Here is a 19,535-nt window from a genome sequence, read left to right on the forward strand (position 1 = left end):
TAAGGAACAGAGACAGGTCTGGAAACTACAGCATAGTGTGACAAGTAGAGAATGCTCTGCAAGATCAATGCAAGGACACATAACCACATTCATGGGGGTGGCAGGTCACTGAAAAATTTCTGGAATTTTGACTTCTAAACTGAGACTTGACATACAAATAGGAGCTATTCAGTTTAAAAATAAACAAGAAATGTTTCAGGAAAGGTGAATGTGAACTTTTAGAGATCCAACTAGAAGGGCCAGATTTTAAGTTGTGAAATCATGTAGGAAATTGGATTATATATTAATAAGAGCACTAAAAGGTTTAACTGTGAAAAGAGTAAATCAGGTTTATCTTTCAATAAATTCACTCAGCCTTCCAGGTTGAGAATAAGTTGGAGAAACTGAAGATTAGCCCTATGGAATACAACCAGTTAGAAAGCTAATCAAGTAAGCTAGGTTAGTAATGATTGAAGGTATGACTTAAAGTAATAGATAGGAAGATGTAAAACAAAAGTGATTGAAACTGAGCAATGTTAGAGAAATAGCACAGAAGGTACCCTACAATATTCTGGATGTAAGTGTGGTGGTTTGGATAAAAGCAGAAAAGAAGATAGAGGCTAGAGAAGATATTTTGGATACGTTAACTTTTCAGTGACCAGGCAGACATGCAAATTAGATATCAAATAAGTAGTTTGATGTGAAGTTTAGACTGAAGTTCAGGAGAGAAAACAAGCTGCATATACAGGTTTGGGCAACAATCCACAAACAGTAACTGAAACCATGGGAGTAAAAATATTGCTCAGTTTTAGTTTGTAAAAGATGTAAGATAGAAAAAAGGCCAACAAAGGTGGAGGATGCTCAAAGTACTGAGGAGAAGTGACCAGAGAAAACTCAAGAGTGGTATTTATAGGAAGCCTCAGGAAGTTCATCAAGAAGGATGGAGTGTCCAATTGCGCCATATACTGTTGAAAGTTCAAATGAAAAGATTAAGGAGTTTCAAGACTGTCAGTTGATTTCACAGCAGAAACTTTGCAGGCCAGAAGAGAATGGAATGAAATATTCAAAGTGATGAAAAGCAAGGACTTACAACCAAGATTATTCTACCCAACCAAGCTATCATTTAGAATCAAAGGATAGATAAAGGCTTTTCAGACCACTTCCCCCCCAAAAAAAAGCTAAAGGAGTTCATCACCATCAAACCAGTATTACAATAAATGTTAAAGGATTTGAAGAAGAAAGGATGAAGAAGAAGGAGGAAGAAAGAATGAAGAAGAAGAGGAAAAACTATAAATAATAAAATGATGATAAGGCCATATCTATTCACAATTACTTTAATTGTAAATGGATTAAGTGATCCAATCAAAACACATAGGGTGGCTGAATAGAATAACCTTATTTGTGCTGTCTACAAGAGACTCACTTTAGATGAAAAGACACATGCACACTAAAGGAAAGGGATGGAAAAGATATTTCATGAAAATTAAAACAAACAAAAAGCTGGGTAAAATAACTTATACCAGACAAAATAGGCTTTTAGCACAAAAGCTATGACAAGAGACAAAAAAGAACCCAGGAATTCAACTTCTGTGTATTTATTGGGAGAAACCCAAAACACTATAGCAGCATTATTTACAGTAGCCAAGATATAAAGGCAACACAAGTGTCCATCAATAGATGAACGGATAAAGAAGAAGTACTGCATATACACAACAGAGTATGACTCAGTCATAAAAAAGAATGAATACTTGCCATCTCCCACAACATAACATGGATGGACCTAGAGGAAATTGTGCTGAGTAAAATGTCAGCCAGAGAAAGATAAATGCGATATTATTTCACTTATACATAGAATCTAAAAACAAACAAACAAACCAAAAACCGAACTTACAGATACGGAGAATATCTTAACGATTGCCATATAGGAATGGCATTTCAGGGAAATGGGTGAAAAAGGAGAAAGCATTAAGAAGAATGGATTAGTAGTTACAAAATAATCATGGGGATGTGTAGTATAGGGAATATAATAAAATGTATTGTAATTACAGTATATGGCATCAAATAGGTAATAGACTTTTCAGGGTGATCACTTCATAAGTTATATAAATGACTAATAACTATGTGTACATCTGAAACTAATATAATATTGCATGTTAAGTGTAACTGAAAAACAAAAGAATTATTTTTTAAAGATAAGAAGTCTTTGTTTAGCATAACAATTTTTTTCAGGTATCTTAAAATGCATATGAATGCCTCCTCTAGTCAGAATATTGGTGTTGTTAATTTGCTTTTCAGTTTGTTTTTTTAACTTCAAGTAGGCTTTTTGCGTGCTTCTTCTTCCATGGTAGAGGCTTTACTTTCTACCAATTGATTTGAAACTGGGTTTTTAATAATGTCTACTCCATAACCAGCTTAAAAAGAGTGATCCTGGTCATTGGCACTAAGTGTTTCTCAAAAAATAATGTTCATTTGTCATTAGTCATGCAAATCCTGATATGAAATTATAACACTAGATAATAGGCTCTATGAGAACATGAAATAAATGAATCTAGTTTCAACACCATTATATGTCCCAGCATTAAACAGTATAACTGGCACAAGTTAAATGGCCAAACTATATTTAGACTGAGTAAATGAGTGAGTGAGTGAATGAATGAATGAATGAATGTAGCACCAGAGCCAAGAGCTGAAATTATCTGATAGTTCCACTATTTATACTTTGCAAAATGGAGATGGATTCTGGGGAAAGAATCAATTGGAATGCAAAAATAAATATCAACTGATCTGAGAAGAAACTAAAGGAATGGTTTATCCTAATTAGCAAAAATAAAAATCCTCTGTCCAACCCTTACATGCATTTATGCATATACTGTCCAGCAAAGGTATTTAGCTGACTAAATGCTATTAAGGATTATTAGAAAACACAGAGCCAAAAATAACTGAACAAGTGGCTAATGTGACAACAAACAAAATCAGCAATGACAAGAGCAAAATAAGTGCAATGTGGAAGCAACAATTTAAATGACTCATTCAGGATAATATGTTGCAAATTAATGGTGGGCCCTTGGTAAATCATTTTAAGTCGCTTTCTTTACATCTGGTTTACTAACCACCATACTAAATGTCATTTACTTGCTCTCCATTTCCCTGCTACAAAATATTGTGAACAATAACTCCTTTGCTATGATTGCAATAATTTAATTTCCTCAGTTTCTTGTCCTTTTTATAGCATATTCAGTTAAATTCTTTGAGTACAATCATCCCTCAGTACCCCTGAGGGTTTGTTCCTGGGACCCTCTCCCTTGGGTACCAAAGTCCACAGATGCTCAAGTTCCTTACATTGAATGTTATGCATATAGCCCACACACCCTCCTGTATACTTTAAGTCATCTCTAGGTTACTTATAATATCTAATACAATGAGAAAGCAGTGCAAATAGTTGTTATACTGCATTGTTTAGAGAGTAACAACAAGAAAAGTCTGTCTATGTTCAGTCCAGATGCAACCCTCATAGGCCTAAGTGCATAGTACGCATCAGGAAAAATGTAACCTTTTTTCCTTGAATACTTTCAATCCAAGGTTGGTTGAATCCAGGGATGGGGAACCAATAGACAGGGAGGACTGATTGTGTATGAATATTATGAGTGGGCAGAAATCCTGTTCCAAGATAAAATAGTAAATAAAATGTGGAACTAAAGGCACACCCACACACCAACCACCCCATCCCCTAGCCCAAAACAATCTTACAGAAACAATTGTAATCAGGTTGGAGGAGGTGGTGGATCTCTAGGATAAAAGCAAAACAAAGTCAAACGGAACTGGTAGGTAGAGATGGAAGAGTTACAACCCTTTCTGCCACAGTCAACAAAATAGTCATCCAGGAGAGTTTTAAAAATAAGTACAATGATCTCCCTTGACATAAATCCGAATCAGGGATTGGTTCAGTGGCCTGGGGATCCAAACATTTTATTTACCTGCTCTGACATTCCAGGGGTATTATCTTCATCCTTTGTCTTGTCTATTCATGCTGCAAGATGGCTGCCACAATTTCAGAAATTTCATGTAGATAAAATACAGCTTACAGGGATTTTTTTCTACTCCTTACTTCTCTTTTTTGAGGAGATAAATATTTCTTAAAAGCCCTCCAAAAGACTTTTCCTCAACTTTCATTATCCAAGAGTAGGTCACATATCCACGACCCAGGGGTGTATAACTTTTGGCATCTCTGTGCCACACTGGAAGAAGAAGAGTTGTTTTGGGCCACACATTAAATAATCACAAAAAGATCTCATAATATTTTAAGTAAATTTATGATTTTGTGTTGGGCTGCATTCATAGCCATCCTGGGCTGCATGCAGCCTGGGGGCTGCAGATTGGATACCCCTACATGTTTTCTAAACACAAGCTCTGCCAATAAGAACAGAGGAACATGTGAAGTGGTAGCAACCAATTGAGTCAGTATTTTCTTTTGGTCAGACCACTCACAGCACACTTGGCATTTTCTTTCCTTAGTCTCATTTCTCCCAATCAATTCTTCCAGGCTGACTTTATCACCTATTATATAAACCTAAACAAAGGTGGCATTTTGTCTCATGGGGAGTTTATATATGAATAGTATTGCAATTTTCCTGCATAGATATTTTTGCCTCTTGAATTTCAAGGTTTGTAATTGATCACATGAACAAATAACATGAAAGTAAAAGGTGCAACTACACAAGCAAAAGAGTTGGAAAAAAGCTATTTTTGTATAAAACTGATTCCTGTTAGCTGAATAAATCATGAAAGTTTTTCAATGATTTTAATAATATTTTATTTACAAAGTATTGCATTTTTGGTATGAAAGGTGAAAGCTTAGCTTAATGTGTTTGAATTGTGTTAAATAAAAAATCTTGCCTAGAGTCTTGCTATTTTAAATTATAGTATTCTGCATTTTTTGGTACAGTACCATTGCTATATCCACCAAAAACTAAAGACTCTCTCACACCTATTCTATAAAGTCTATAATCTACAAATCAGAAAGATTTGTAACACAAAGAAGAATGTGATGTTAAAAATATTCTAAAATCATAATTTTTAAATTTGAAAGTTATTACTAGTCTAAACCTCTTTTTTAATAGATAAGAAAATAGAGACTCTGATATATGAAATGAACTGCCCAGGGATCACACAATAACTATGAAACAATGCTGAGATTTTAAGAAATCTAACAGAAAATTTTTTCTACTTCAGAATTGCCCTCTACACTAACTTTTAATAAAAATTCTCTAATTTCAATCTAAAAACTAAAAGTGCTCATAAACTAAGGCAATTTGGCTAACTGAAAGTTAATCATAGTACCCTTTTCATTTCAATTTTGGTCACCAAATCTTTCTAAAACATATTTGTTTCCTTCTTTGCTTTATTGGACTGAATATTACTTAATGTACTCTGGATTATTTCTGATCTAGAAATATCTTTGATATCTTTATAATGAGTACCATTTTTATGGTTCTGTGATCAGATTTTGAGTTATAAAGTTAAGCAGAATTTTTTATTACTAGTCCTAGATCATTCCTTGGACAAGGTTCACTTGATCAGTTCATGAGATTGTTTTGTTTCTAGAACACAGCTCTTTTCTTTAGATGTCCATCTTTGTATTAAATCAGATGTCCAGCACAGAAAAAATTCTGATTGAGATTTATTATTTACCTTTATTTTGGTCTTTCCATAGCTCTAATATTTTCCAGTTTTTTTTATTGGAAATGGCAGATCAATGATGAATGATTTGAGGATATGAAAGATTTAGTCACTGTCTAATTCTCTGGTATGAGGATATAAAACCAGCATTAATAAAGGGCATCAGGAAGCCTTACAAGTGTTTGTTGAGAGCAGACTGCTTTTCTTTTCTTTTTTCTTTTCTTTTCTTTCTTTTCTTTTCTCTTTTCTTTTCTTTTCTTTTCTGAAGGAGAGTTGAGAACACATGCAGCCCCCTTCTGATCTGCCTCACTTAAAGTTAAGTTATTTAGGAAAACCTTGAAGCATTCTTCTAGAAGTGGAACAATTATTCTGACACATAGGCCATATATATATATATTTTTTTTTTTTTTGCTTCTTAGTAAACCAGTTGTGCAAATACGTAGGTTCATAGCTTCCAGGGCTGCAAATTCTGAATTAACTTATCTTCTCTTATTTAATCCAAGGTTGTTAAGGGTCAGGTAGGATGGGATAGGATAAGATAGGGCCAAGCAGAGCAAGATCAGGTAAGACTTTCTAACTTAGGAAGTATCTCAAAACTGTGTTTCAGAAGCTTTGAAAAAAATGGTCTCAAAATGTATAATTTAGTCAATAAATAGTAGTTAAAATAATCATGAATACACTTAATTAAAAATATTGATTCCTTGTGAGAATTTTGCTCTCCACTTTTCTGTGGGTCTTACCTATGGATAAGATTAACTTAAAAATTACATCCTCATGTTATTTTGGCTGCAAAACATAAATAAAGTATAAAATATATCTGTTTTAGACTGGTTACAGTACAAGGTGAATATTGTTTTGTAACAATTTAACATAGCCCAGAAAAGTGAAAATGAAGGTTGATGGTATGTATGGTCATTTCCAACTGTAAGTAAGGTGAGTAATCACTAATGTGGCTGACTCATCATCATCAACTTAGATGCTGAGCCCTTCATGTTATTCAAGATATGAGTTCTACAGACTATAACTTTACTTATAAAACACTATTACATCAAATAAACTACATAGATTTCACTGATGTAGATTTCTATTAGCCCTATTTTTGGAAGTTTTATTCTATTTCATAGAAGTTTTAATTTCCCATTTTCAAAAACTTGTGTTAACTCAGTAGTTTCCTCTGTGCATACTGGTGAATTTTATATATTTTTCTAGCTTTACAGCTCTATCTTTATCTCTTTATGTATCTATTTCTGTCCCATATTTGCTAAAACAACATTGATTATTACTTGTACATGTAATTACTTGTACATTATTACTTGCACTCATGAAAATAAATACATAAAAACCACTACCAATTTTAATATTCTTTCCTTTTAATATCCTTTGAAATGCAAGTTTTAAAGTGTGTTTTAGAAAAAGACATATGGTACATGATTATGCATTCCCACCCCATCTCCATCCTGGGGACAATTTATCTCTGAAACAATGATGAAAGAGACTAGTAACCTATAAATGAGTATCATTTTAAGATTATAAGTAATAACTTGGTCCCCAAAAAGAAACACTTTCTTCTCTCATTGCAGGTAGAAGTTAGTATTAAACCCAAGATAGGTAATGGACTTTTATGAATAATTTGAAGAATGATATCAGCCAGATGGTAGAAAAAGAGGTTTCAACCCTCAACCCTACACAGAAACACCAATTTTGGCAACCTTCTAAGAAGAGACACCTTCTTCAATAAATGGCACTGGGAAAACTAGATATTCAAATGCAAAAGAATAAAAATGGACCCTTATAACATACACAAAATCAACTTGCAATAAGAGATTAATGGTAGAACTTAAAATTATAAAGTTCCTAGAAGAAAAGATAAGGAAAGCATTCCTTGACATTGGTCTTGGCAATGTTTTTCTTTGGATATGAGACCAAAAGCATAGGCAACAAAAGTAAAAACAAACAAATGTAATTACATCAAACTAAAAGAAATTCACAAACAAAATGGAGGCACAATGGTAGAAAATATTTTTACATTCACTGATATATCTATAAGTATGAAAAACCATATATCAATTAAGGGTTTACTCTCCAAAATACATAAGGAACCCATACAACTCAATATTTAAAAAAAAAACTGATAAAAAATGGGCAAAGGGAAAAAAATGTGCAAAGGGCTTAAATAGACATTTTTCCAAAGATGACATACAAATGGCAACAGGTACAATGAAATGGTGCTCAACATCACTAATCATCAGAGAAATGCAAATGAAAACCACAATCAGATATACTCTCACTCACATTAGGATGTCTATTATTTAAAAAGAAAAAATAACAAATCTTGGCAAGAAGAAGAGGAAAAAGGGAACCCTGGTATATATTAATGGGTATACACACTGGTACAGTCATTATGCAAAACTACATGGAGGACCCTCAAAAAATTAAAAATTAAACCATCCTATTCTCTTTCCTACCCTGACACAGGCCACCCACCACCATGAATGACCCAGCAACCGTCTGGACCAGAACATTTACAACCAACAGACTGCTTCATAGGAAAAAAACAGTCATTGCCATCTTTCACCCTGAAAAGGCAACAGTATCTAAGACAGAAATTTGTGAAAAAGTGGCCAATATGTGTAAAACCACACCAGATGTCATCTTTTATTTGGATTCAGAAACCATTTTGTGGGTGACAAGACAACTGGCCTTGGCATGACTTATCATTCCTTGGATTACACAGAGAAAGATGGACCTTCACATAGACTCACAAGACATGACTTGTATGAGAAGAAGAAGACCTTGAGAAAACAGCAAAAGGAACACAAGAAGAGAATGAAGAAAGTCAGGAGGACTACAAAGGCCAAAGTCGGTGCTGACAAAAAGTGAGTTGCAGATTGGACAACAGAGGTAGTAAAGATTTTTTAGGGGCTTTATTAGTGGTAATTGTGCAAATTTTTCATGAGAGAATTAGTAAACTAAGAACTTTTATGTGTGTGGGGCGGGGAGGAGTGGCCCTATGATCTAGCAATCATACTTCTGGTATTTATCCAAAGAAATTGAAATCAGTACCTCAGAGAGATATCTACACTTTCATGTTCATTGTGGCATTATTCAAAATAGCCAAGATATGAAAACCTAAATATCCATCATTACATGAATGGATAAAGAAAATGTGGTATTACACACCTACAATGGAATATTATTCAGTCTTTTGAAAAAAGAAAATACTGCCATTTGCAGCAACATGAGTGTACTTGGAGTTCACTATGCTAAGTGAAATAAAATAGACACAAAAAGACAAAATACTGCATAGTATCACTTATATTTGGAATCTAAAATAGCCAAACTCATAGAAGCAAAAAGTAGAATTATGGTTGCCAGCCACTTAGGGGAGGTGAAAAAGAAACGTGATAGTTAAAAATACAAAGTTTCAGTTATGTAAGACAAAGTTCTGCAGATCATGTCTGTAGGTAACAATATTGTATGCTGGAGGAAACTTTGGGCAGTGATAGATATTTTTACAGCCTTGATGATGGTCATTTCATGGGTTTATACTTATACGCAAACACATCAAGTTGTATACTTGAAATATGTCAAATTTTATAAGGTAATTGTGCCTTAATCAAGTGGTTTAAAATAATACCCTTTGCGATAGCATGGATGGAACTGGAGAGCTTTATGCTAAGTGAAATAAGCCAGGTGGTGAAAGACAAATACCATATGATCTCACCTATAAGTGGAACCTAATCAACAAAATAAACAAGCAAGCAAAAATATAACCAGAGACATTGAAATTAAGAACAATCTGACAGTAACCAGAGGAGAGGTGGGAGAGGATAATGGAGGGGGAGGAGGGAAGGGCTTTCGGGAACAACTCTAAAGAACTCGTGGACAAAACCAAGGGGAGGTAGAACTAGAGGAGGGATGTGGGGATGGCTGGGGGTGGGGGACTGGTGGGGGTAAATGCAGACAACTGTGCTTGAAGAACAATACAACAATTAAAGAATAAAAAATAAGAATAAAATAAATTAGAGTAGCAAGTTTTAAAAAATACAAAAACAAAAACCAATTTGATGGAATTACAAGGTTTAGGGACAATATTATGGGTAGTTCAAAGATGATTTCCTATCTTTGCATTTGCTCTTAACTGAAAATGAATGAGTAGTTGCCCTACCTACTCTTCCATAGCTTAAGTTGGAGGGTAGAGAGAAAGGAAAAAAGAACTCAATATAGTAATTTCTGATGCTTTTTCCTCATTATGAGAGAAAAGTTATCTCCTCCATTAACACCAATGTGGCCACACTCTCACTACATTTCAAGCCATTTCTTCAACGTATTTCCTCTGTGCTGTCCTGATCTAACAGGACAGCACAAGAGAATATTTTAATCATTGATACACAGCTGGTAAGGTACATCCTATATGTAAATACTTTTAGTTTGCTCACAGGAATTCCATCTTTAATATTCTATTTATCCCAGAAACATTTTGTGCTCATAGAATGAAATTCCAAAGCTAAGAAGCCAAACACTTCCATTGTCAGAGGAACCTCAGCTATGACCAGCATAGTGACTTTTACAAGCCTAAATCCAACAAATTCCTGGAACCACAGCTTTCTCTCCCACTTGCAGTCTATTTGAGAACACGATACATGACACGACCACTGGCCTGCAGTGACTGTGGAATGATGTGGATGGCTCATTGAAGCAGGAGAGAAACATACACAGAGACAACCAGGTCCTGTGGGGAAATGGGGATGAAATGGCCACTCTCTCTAGTGGGAAGCACCTCGGCCACCCTCCCTAGGGGAGATCATCCTGTTCTCCCACTCGAGCAAGCTTTTATTTGGGTTCATTTACATAGGAATTCAGGAAAAGCTCATTACTCATTGCCAGGAAGTAAGGATCAAACAATAGATAACAAAGAAGTCTGAGGGCCTATTCTGAGTCAGGATCAGATAGCTAAAGAGCTGTAAAACTTTGAGCAACAAACTTACTTCTTCCTTGGACCCTTATCATTTAATTGAGAGCATTCTAAACAAAGCAAGTTTCACAGGATTTTACAAATTCTTCCTTAGGCTTGATCACCCAGGGAACCCGCCCTTTCCAGCACAGGGCTGCACCACCCTCTGTCTTTGTTTCAGGCTTAGGTGGAGCAAGGGAAGTAAGGCAGCCAAGAGATTAGGAGATTTTCTCGCAGACAGTGAGGACTCAGGTTTTGTCAAAGCCGAGGGGCAAGGGTCCATCACTCCCTTTTGCTGTAGCCCCCAAAGTCCTTCCTTAGGGGCCTCCCGCGTGATGGTGCCTGTCTTAGGTCATTCCCCTTTTGAGGAATCTTACCCATCATTGACTAACCGACCAAGCATTGAGGGCCAGGCAGGGTAAAGTAAAAGTAGCAGAAGCAGTGCTCCTGCCAGGGAGATAAGTTTTTGTCTCCTTGGTGGTTTATAGTCCAAGGTCATTCCCTCAGCCTTAGCCTTGGCGGGGGTTACAGCTTCTGATACCAGGCAGGGCAGTTCCCAACAGTACAAATTATGAATTTTAACTGCAATCAACAAAACCAACTCTGGCTAATTTAGACAAACAGAAAAGGAGGCTGGGGTGGGGAATATGGCATTGCTGACAGAAACAAAGGAAGAGCCAGAGAACCAGGTCAATAAAGGGAAGGAACAGAAGCAGTGCCAGTGATTGGGTAATGCACTAATAACAGTATCTCTTTGATGGTTTCCTGGTGGTGGAAGAACCATTGGTCTTTCTATTTCTGCTCAAGTTTATAATTCCAGGGATCCATTTCTTAAAATTTGGTAACCAAAAAAAGAAAGAAAAAAGTAGGGCTATTTTTTGAAAACTGACATCACAACTGTACCTCACAATAAAGATGTTAAGCCCAAAGGAGGATACCAGGTGCTAATACCACAAGAAGGAATGCATACTGGTTACATTAAAATAAGATTTGCTCAAAGCAAGCATGCAGTTTATCTTCACCACCCCCAAAAGTATCAAGATAGTTTTTATTACCAAAGTTAAGAGTAAAGACTCTGAGGAAAAATGAGTTAAGAAATTAGAATACCCAGGATTAAAACAAATCATGGCAATTTTCATTTTGGTGCATTTTCCAGCATACAATCAGTGCTTTGATATATGATAATAATGCTTGGCACAAATTGTGGGTGAAATTCAGATTCTTAACACAAGAACCGGAAAAACGGGGAAAGATTTTTATTAATCCAAGAATGTCTGCAATAGGGAAATGTCTATTTTAGAATATTTATTTTACTGTTAAATACATAAAGTTGATCCAAGTCATCATAAATAATAGTAGTCCAAAGCAAACTTCTCCTCTTATGGTTAAATAAGGGCCAGAAATAATGTTTTACATAACTAGCAAATAGTAGCAAACATATTGCTAATAATAATTTTCAAAAATAGCTAAAATGCTGGCAGAATTGTATAGTTCAGTTATTACTTAAGAACCTTATGGGTATTTACCCATTATCATTTGCATTTCGTGATGTAGGCTCCATTAGTAGTACCACTTAATGGATGAAGGAGGTGAAACACCATGTACGTACTATTATTATCACTTTTACAGACAAAGGTATTAAGATCACAAAACCAATAACTGGAAAGATACAAATAATGACCTCATAATAGTGATTTTCAGTCTAACAATCAAAAATCACTCCAGAAATCTTATTAAGGATGTTATCATGCTTAGGAATCTATTTCTTTGGGTGACAAGAACAAGTAAACAAACTTCAGCCAATTCCCCTCAGAAGTTATCCTGAATCAAGAACCAGCAGGTCTGAGCTAATGAACTATTACCACATTTGTAGCCATGAAAAGCACCAACAGCACCAGAACAGATATAAGAATGGGTCACAGACCACAATACTGTCAACTGATGTCATACCACAGTTCAAAAAGGGAATAGTCTTGCCAACAAAGTTATTTTTCCACTTAACACATTTTTTTAATGTCACTGAGTCATCTTTTTAAAAGTGGGTTTCATCTGAGTCATCCTAGGTACCAAATCACAAAATCTTTAACAAAATTTACAACCAAGTCTAAGGACAATAGTGTGTGCTCCTGAAAACTTGGGTGCAAGTAGGACTAAATGACAGTAAATTAACTGTCATTTACCGGAGCTGATAGTTGCTTGAATTAGAAGAAAATCATAGAGTTTGGCAAAAATTCAGGAAATAAATTGTACAGAATGCCTTTGTATACTATCTGGTTTTTGAAATAACAGTGAATGTTTTAGAACTTAATGATCCTCCTGCTATGCTTCTCAGAATAGTACCTTCTCAGTAGGCTTTTCATGGCCAGTAGTTTCAGGTTTCAACCCATTAGCCAGTGAATAAAGTATTAAATACCAATTATTTATTTACTATGTTATTCGTGCTACTGGAGATGCAAAGGACATGATTGCTTTCCACAAATAGCTCATCTCACCCATCAAAAGTTTTCAGGTATGTACCTGGGTATGTTGAATTCCACTTAATATCACTAGTGAAAAAAATGTCCAGCCTTCCCTTGAGAAGTATCCAAGCCACATCTCCTATATAGGTAGGCTCTCTGGATTCAAACTAATTTTTTTTTAAGACAACTAAATAGTATTAAGAGACAGATGAAGGACACCAATACATAATACAGAATATTTGTTTGGAAAAATTATTTTCTTACTCCTAATAAACAGTCTCTGAAAAGTTCAAAGTAGTAACTATCATATTAAAAAAATATGCATCTCCCTGGCTGGTGTGGCTTAGTTGGTTGGGGTATCATCCCATGCATCCAAAGGTTAATGGTTCGACTCTGGTCAGGGCATTCACCTGGGTTGTGTGTTTGATCTCTGGTTAGGCAACATATGGAGGCAGCTGATCCATGTTTCTGTCTCACACTGATATTTCTTTCTTTCTCTCTCTCTTTCTCTCTCCTTCTTCCTCCTCCACCCCCCTCAAAGTAATGAATAAAAAAGTCTTCAGGTGAAGAGAGAATAAATAAGTAAATAAATAAATAAATAGAATAACATATCAATAAAGCAATGAGGAACCTTAATTCAATGATATTGAAAAATAGCCTTTTTATGGTAATTCTAGCAAACTTGAAAATAAATGATGACATTCACTACCAAAAGGTACTTTTCCTTTATAAATTTAAATATTTCACTGTAAATTAAGTTGTGTAGTTTTTTGTTTGTTTTTTTGGGCAGGGAGCTTGTGTTTTGTTTTTTGGGTTTTTTTTTGTCTTCAAAGCCTTACTCTATACAGTAGGTTTGAAAAAGTATTTGTTGAAATGAATAAAAATTTAAATATTATGATACAACTAAATATGTATAGGTAAAAGATTTAAACATTGCAAACTTGTTATACATAGGCAGGTAGCTAGTACATAGAGAGGATGGTTGTTTATTAAATCCCATTCATTCTTATCCTGGGTAAATCTATTCCTCAAAAGAGATTATTGAACTGATAGAAAGCTGCTCATTACTGCAATACTTCATTATAATGGCAGACAATTCCTGTGTTTTTCTTCTAGTACAACCAAAGCATCTAACAGGAGATAGCAGGTTAATCTGGGCATGGTAATCCCTTGTCATGGAGAAAGGCTCAATGGAGATCACATCTATCTTTTCTTCTTTACCTTCAAATAAGGGATGGAAAATTTAGACACCAAAACTCTTGGCTTCAAAATGCTGTTCCATGAGCCCCTGTGGAGGCTGCCTTAGAAAGTCAGGAGAAAACTCACTACATGACATCTGGCTTTGTCACCATTACAATTCCCTCCACTAAATTTCAACAAAAAAAGAAGATATCTGTTTTTCATATAACAATCTAAATAAAACTATCTTTGGAACAGAATCATGGGATACTAAAAATTGTAGATCACCGCTAAATGAGCTTTGTTCCCTTTAAAGTAGAAAAGTTAGCTCTGGCTGGTGTGGCTCAGTGGATTGATTGCCAGCCTGCAAACCAAAGGATCACCAGTTCAATTCTCAGTCTAAGGCACATGCCTGGGTTGTAGGCCAGGTCCCCTGTAGGGCGTGAATGAGAGGCTACCAAACATTGATGTTCCTCTCCCTCTCATTCTTGCTCCCTTCCCCCCTCTCTAAAAATAAATAAAATAAAATGTTTAATAAAATACAGTAGCAAAGTTGAATAACCATCTATTTATTGCAGTGTTACAGCCACTTAAAACATTTTGGTCAATTCTCTGGAAAGTGTCTTTCAACAAGATGGTCCAAACTTTACTTTGTTCTTTGGTGGAAAATATTCAACTCTTAAAAGCTGACAAGCTTACAAAGCAGTCAATTTATTCAGACCAGTTCTGATGTTGAAGGTAGAAGATTAAGCTGCGTAATTAATATCATGTTTGATCAAATGTGACTATAAAGCAATGAGATGTTCAATTCCCATGTGAATTAGAGCAAGGGAAGATGTTGGAAGATGGAATGTCATTAAGCACTGTTCATATATTTATGCAGATGAAAATCCTCAACAACACAGGAAAGCTTAGTTATAATGTTTATATGACCAAATTATTCTAAATATTTAACTGGTTTAATATATACAAATGAAAGAGACAGAGAGAGAGTGACAGAGACAGAGAAAGAAAAGAGGTGGAGAAGAAGGAATGTCCCTATTTCTTTCTAAAGAACCACAAAGAATTTAGCAATGTTTGTTAGCTATCCCTTCATTATAGATTCTACTAACTCCTACTGTTTCTTGAATGGCCCTTAAAATACATTGATTCCTGCCAATGGAATCTCTTAACTTCATTGTCTGAGATCAAGATCATGACTAATGATCTTCAGATATGAAAACAAAGTGAATAAGAAGATTTTCTATATGAATTTGCTGGTAAACCCACAGGAATTTTCAACAAATTGAAGGCAATTTTTAATAACAGGAAAGTTAGAAATGCTAAAGTAGTGTTTTAATTATTAACTTTAGTTTATTAATAAAGCATATTATTAGTAGCTCCCACTATTTTTTGAGTCCTAACTCAATGCCATTCAATGAGCCTTTAAATAGATTGTCCCACTCATCCTCCACAGCAAGCCTTGCCCACAGTCACATGGCCTATAAGTGGTAGAGGCTCTGAGTGAAAAAATTCACACTCTCTTTTTCATCTAGGTCTCTGCTCAAACTGTACCTTCTAGCCTCTGACATATTCCATCCTATATCTGTTTTGTTTTTATTCATGGAACTTTTCCTCCTATCACAAATTATACATAAATTTATTTATTTCCCCCATACATAGGCAATAAGAAAATTATTCTTTTCTATTTTGTTTACTACTGAATTTCTAGTGCAATATAACAGTTTTCAGCCCATAATTAGTCCTTGATAAGTGTTTTTTTAATAAATAAATGGAAGCAGGAATGTTTGATGAATGAAAAAAAATGGGCAAATGGACAAAAATTTTCTCTCCATCAAACCCAGATATTTTCACTATACCATACTACCTCACAATGTCAAAGATATCTGTTATTTTTAAGAACAGCAAACTCACGTCTACCTATCAGCCTTAAATCCTTATCCACCAGTCACTGCCCACCCTGTCAATAGCACAGTTCAGGGAGGCTAGACCTCCAACTAGAAGCTGTAGGATAACATTGAGGGCAGCAATAATGTCCTGCTGGTGTAGAGGACTAAATCTAAGATGGCAGCAGCCAGTTGGCCACCTGGAGAGTTCTCACACTTCCTCGAACTGGGACACAGTAAAACCTTGGCTTTCAAACATCTTAGTTCTCAAACAGTTTGGTTCTCAATCAAGTTGTTCATGGAAAAAAATGTCTCAGTTATCTGACAGAACTTTGGGTTTCGACCCCGTACCTGACAACACTTTCATGCTGATACCTGTATGATCAGTCACTAGTCTCTCAGGCAACAAGGGAGATTCAGTTTTTGAACAAATCACTTCTCAAACAGTTTTCTGGAACAAATTAAGTTTGAGAACTGAGGCTCTTCTGTATTTAAAAGGAAGGTTGCTATCTGAGGGCAAGAGCAGTGCCCGCATGGAGAGACTGAAAAGCACTCTCTAGTAGGGAAAAAAGCGGTGAGCACAAATCACAAACTCACCAGGCAGATAATTTTAACTCACTCAACAGATGGCAGGCCAGGCCATCTGTCGTTTCCTTTCTTCTAGGAAATTAAAATTGGCTAACAGAGAAAAATTAAAAGACATGTAAGGGACATGAGAACTATTTTAGAAGGCAATGAAGAGCAAAACTTTTAATGGAGAAAAATGAACTAAAAGGAAGGAATATATAGAAATTTAAAACAAGTTAAAAAAAACAAGTAAAATATACTTAAACTGGAGAAAGGAAATTATTTGAACAAGCAGCAAGACAATCAGATATTTCTAAAATGAAAATACTAGATATTAAATATAAGATTTTTTAAATAAACACTCTAGTGGTGTAGCAGGATGAATATATTCAAAGTTACCTTACTTAATTAAAAGACTGGGTTATGGAACTCTCCCAAAGGCATGAGAGAAAGATAGAAAAATAGGAGAGAAAAAATAAGAAAAAGGACAAGAATGCTGGAGAACAGAAATAGATGTGTCAAAATTCACTGAGTTGGAAAACCAAAAGAGAAAATAAAGAGTGAAAGCAGGGAATAAAATAGTTGATAAAAATATAACCAAAACTCTTTTCAAAACTAAAAATAGCTTTACTTTAGGCTTCAATTTGATAGTGTTCTGTGATAGAGACAATTATGTTTGTACAAACTGTTTTACCAATCTCCTGGGTACACAAAAAGACTACACTTTCCTCCCCTTTCCTCTGTATCTAGGTGGATTTAGATAAACAATATAGATCAAAGGCACCAGGGGAACTGAATGACCACTTTAGACAACTACCTGCCAAACAGCTAATCAGACTTTGGTGAAAGTAAGAACATTCTTTCGCCTAGATTTTTGGAGTTGTTTTTTATAGCAGTTAGCCTAGCTTCATTCGTAGAGCACATAGTGCACTGGGATAGATAATAAAAAAAAAAAAAATCACACCAAGACACATATCCATCCCCAAAGCAAAAGCAAAATCAGATCATATAAAAGGAATTAAAAAATCACACTAGTATGCCTCTTCAATAGAACCATAATATGCAAATATTGAAGGGAAATAAAATTGAACCATTATTTTCATATTTATCTGAACTAATAATATATATGTTTACTGGTAAAATAAAGTTTCAGCATAAAAGTTCTCAGAAATGTTATCATACACATATCCTCTTTGAAAGATTCTTTAAAAGACATATTTCTGCCAGAAGAACAATGAATAGAAAAGAAATAAATGTTATAAAATAAAAATAATTTACATTGTAACTAAACAACAAATGAAAATACAATCCTAAAACTTCCTGTAATATCAATACAAGGCAAAGGAGTTTCTTTGGGTGAGACAACAGATACTCATAGAGAAAAATATATAATTATGGGCTTCACATATAATACATAATTTTCTAGCCAGAAGAAATTTTGTTAGAGGGAACAGCAGGAAAATAAAAAATAAAAACCATGGTAAATAAAATTCATCAAAAAATTGCAGACATGGGTCCTAGCATAACTGAAATTATAGTAAATAAAAACAGGCTAAACACACAAGAATATGAGGATTCTATTTTAATTTTTAAAAATATATGCAAATCAATCAGGAAAAGACATGGAAGACACTTAAGTGAATATTATTAAACAAAAGAAGTCAATCTGAAAAGCCTACATACCATATTATTTCAAATACCTAACATTCTGGAATAGGCAAAACTATGAAGATAGTAAAAGATCAATGATTTCCAGGGGTTAGATCGGGAGAGGGATCAATAGGCAGAGCACAGCTGATCTGGGAGGCAGTAGAAAATACTCTGTATGATATTATAATGGTGAATACATGTCAATACATATTTAGCTAAACCCATAAAATGTACAACACCAAGAATGAATTCTAAGGCAGATGATGGACTTTGGGTGATTATGACATGCCAGTGTAGATTAAACCTTAGTTGAAAAGAAAAGCAAAAGGTGCCTTTTTGTTGAGTGTCGTTGATGATGGGGACCACTATGCACATGTAGGTGCCAGGAGTTATGTGTGAAATCCCTCTAACTACCTCTCAATTTTGCTGTGAAACTAAGACTGCTCTTAAAATGCATACAAACACAGACACACACAAAACTGTGCGTGTATACTCATGGCACATTTTAAAAGTGGTATGAGTATAGAAATATTAGGAGAAAAACAGGGTTTAAAAGAATACATACTTTTAAAGAAAAGGAGTATAAACCCAATATGAACCAAAAGAAAGCTCCATGCTAATTTTAATATCACCCAAATATAATTTTAGATAAAAGCAAAATCATTTCTCTGTTTCACTAATATATGTTTACTGCCATGCACTTACTACCTTTAACAGTGGGGTTAGAGGAGGGAACAAATCAAAAATTTCCTTTCCATCATGTAGTTTATATTTTAAAAGAACAAGTAAAAGGAAATGCACACTATAAAAAGAAAAAAAATGAGATATCTTATAGTAATGAGTACTTTTAAGAAAAGTAAATCAGAATATGAGGAATTAAAAAGTAAGGTGGTATTTGAGAAGGACTCAAAGGAAGAGACATAAATAAACATGAAGCGGTAAACATGAAGAGGTAAATATAATGAAACCATACAAGGAAACAAAATTCCATACAGGAAACAGCAATTACAAAGACCCTGAGATGGAAGGGTGACTTGCATATTCAATAACCTCAAATAGACCATTGTAGCTAGAATGCAGTTGTCAAACACACATGAATAGGTGAGGTTAAAATGATACTCTAGGACTTTTTTTTTGCTATTATAAAGATTCCAGTTTTAACATGAATAAGGTAAAAAGACACAG

General features: G+C 34.8%; 1 pseudogene; it reads left to right on the forward strand.

Moving 5' to 3' along the window:
• The first annotated feature begins 8,143 nt into the window (after positions 1-8,143).
• LOC123820118 lies at positions 8,144-8,535 on the forward strand (annotated as a pseudogene).
• The last annotated feature ends 11,000 nt before the right edge of the window (positions 8,536-19,535 follow it).

This window comes from Phyllostomus hastatus, unplaced genomic scaffold (genome assembly GCF_019186645.2).
Source record: "Phyllostomus hastatus isolate PE091 unplaced genomic scaffold, TTU_PhHast_1.1 phas_contig_34, whole genome shotgun sequence".
NCBI lineage: Eukaryota > Metazoa > Chordata > Mammalia > Chiroptera > Phyllostomidae > Phyllostomus > Phyllostomus hastatus.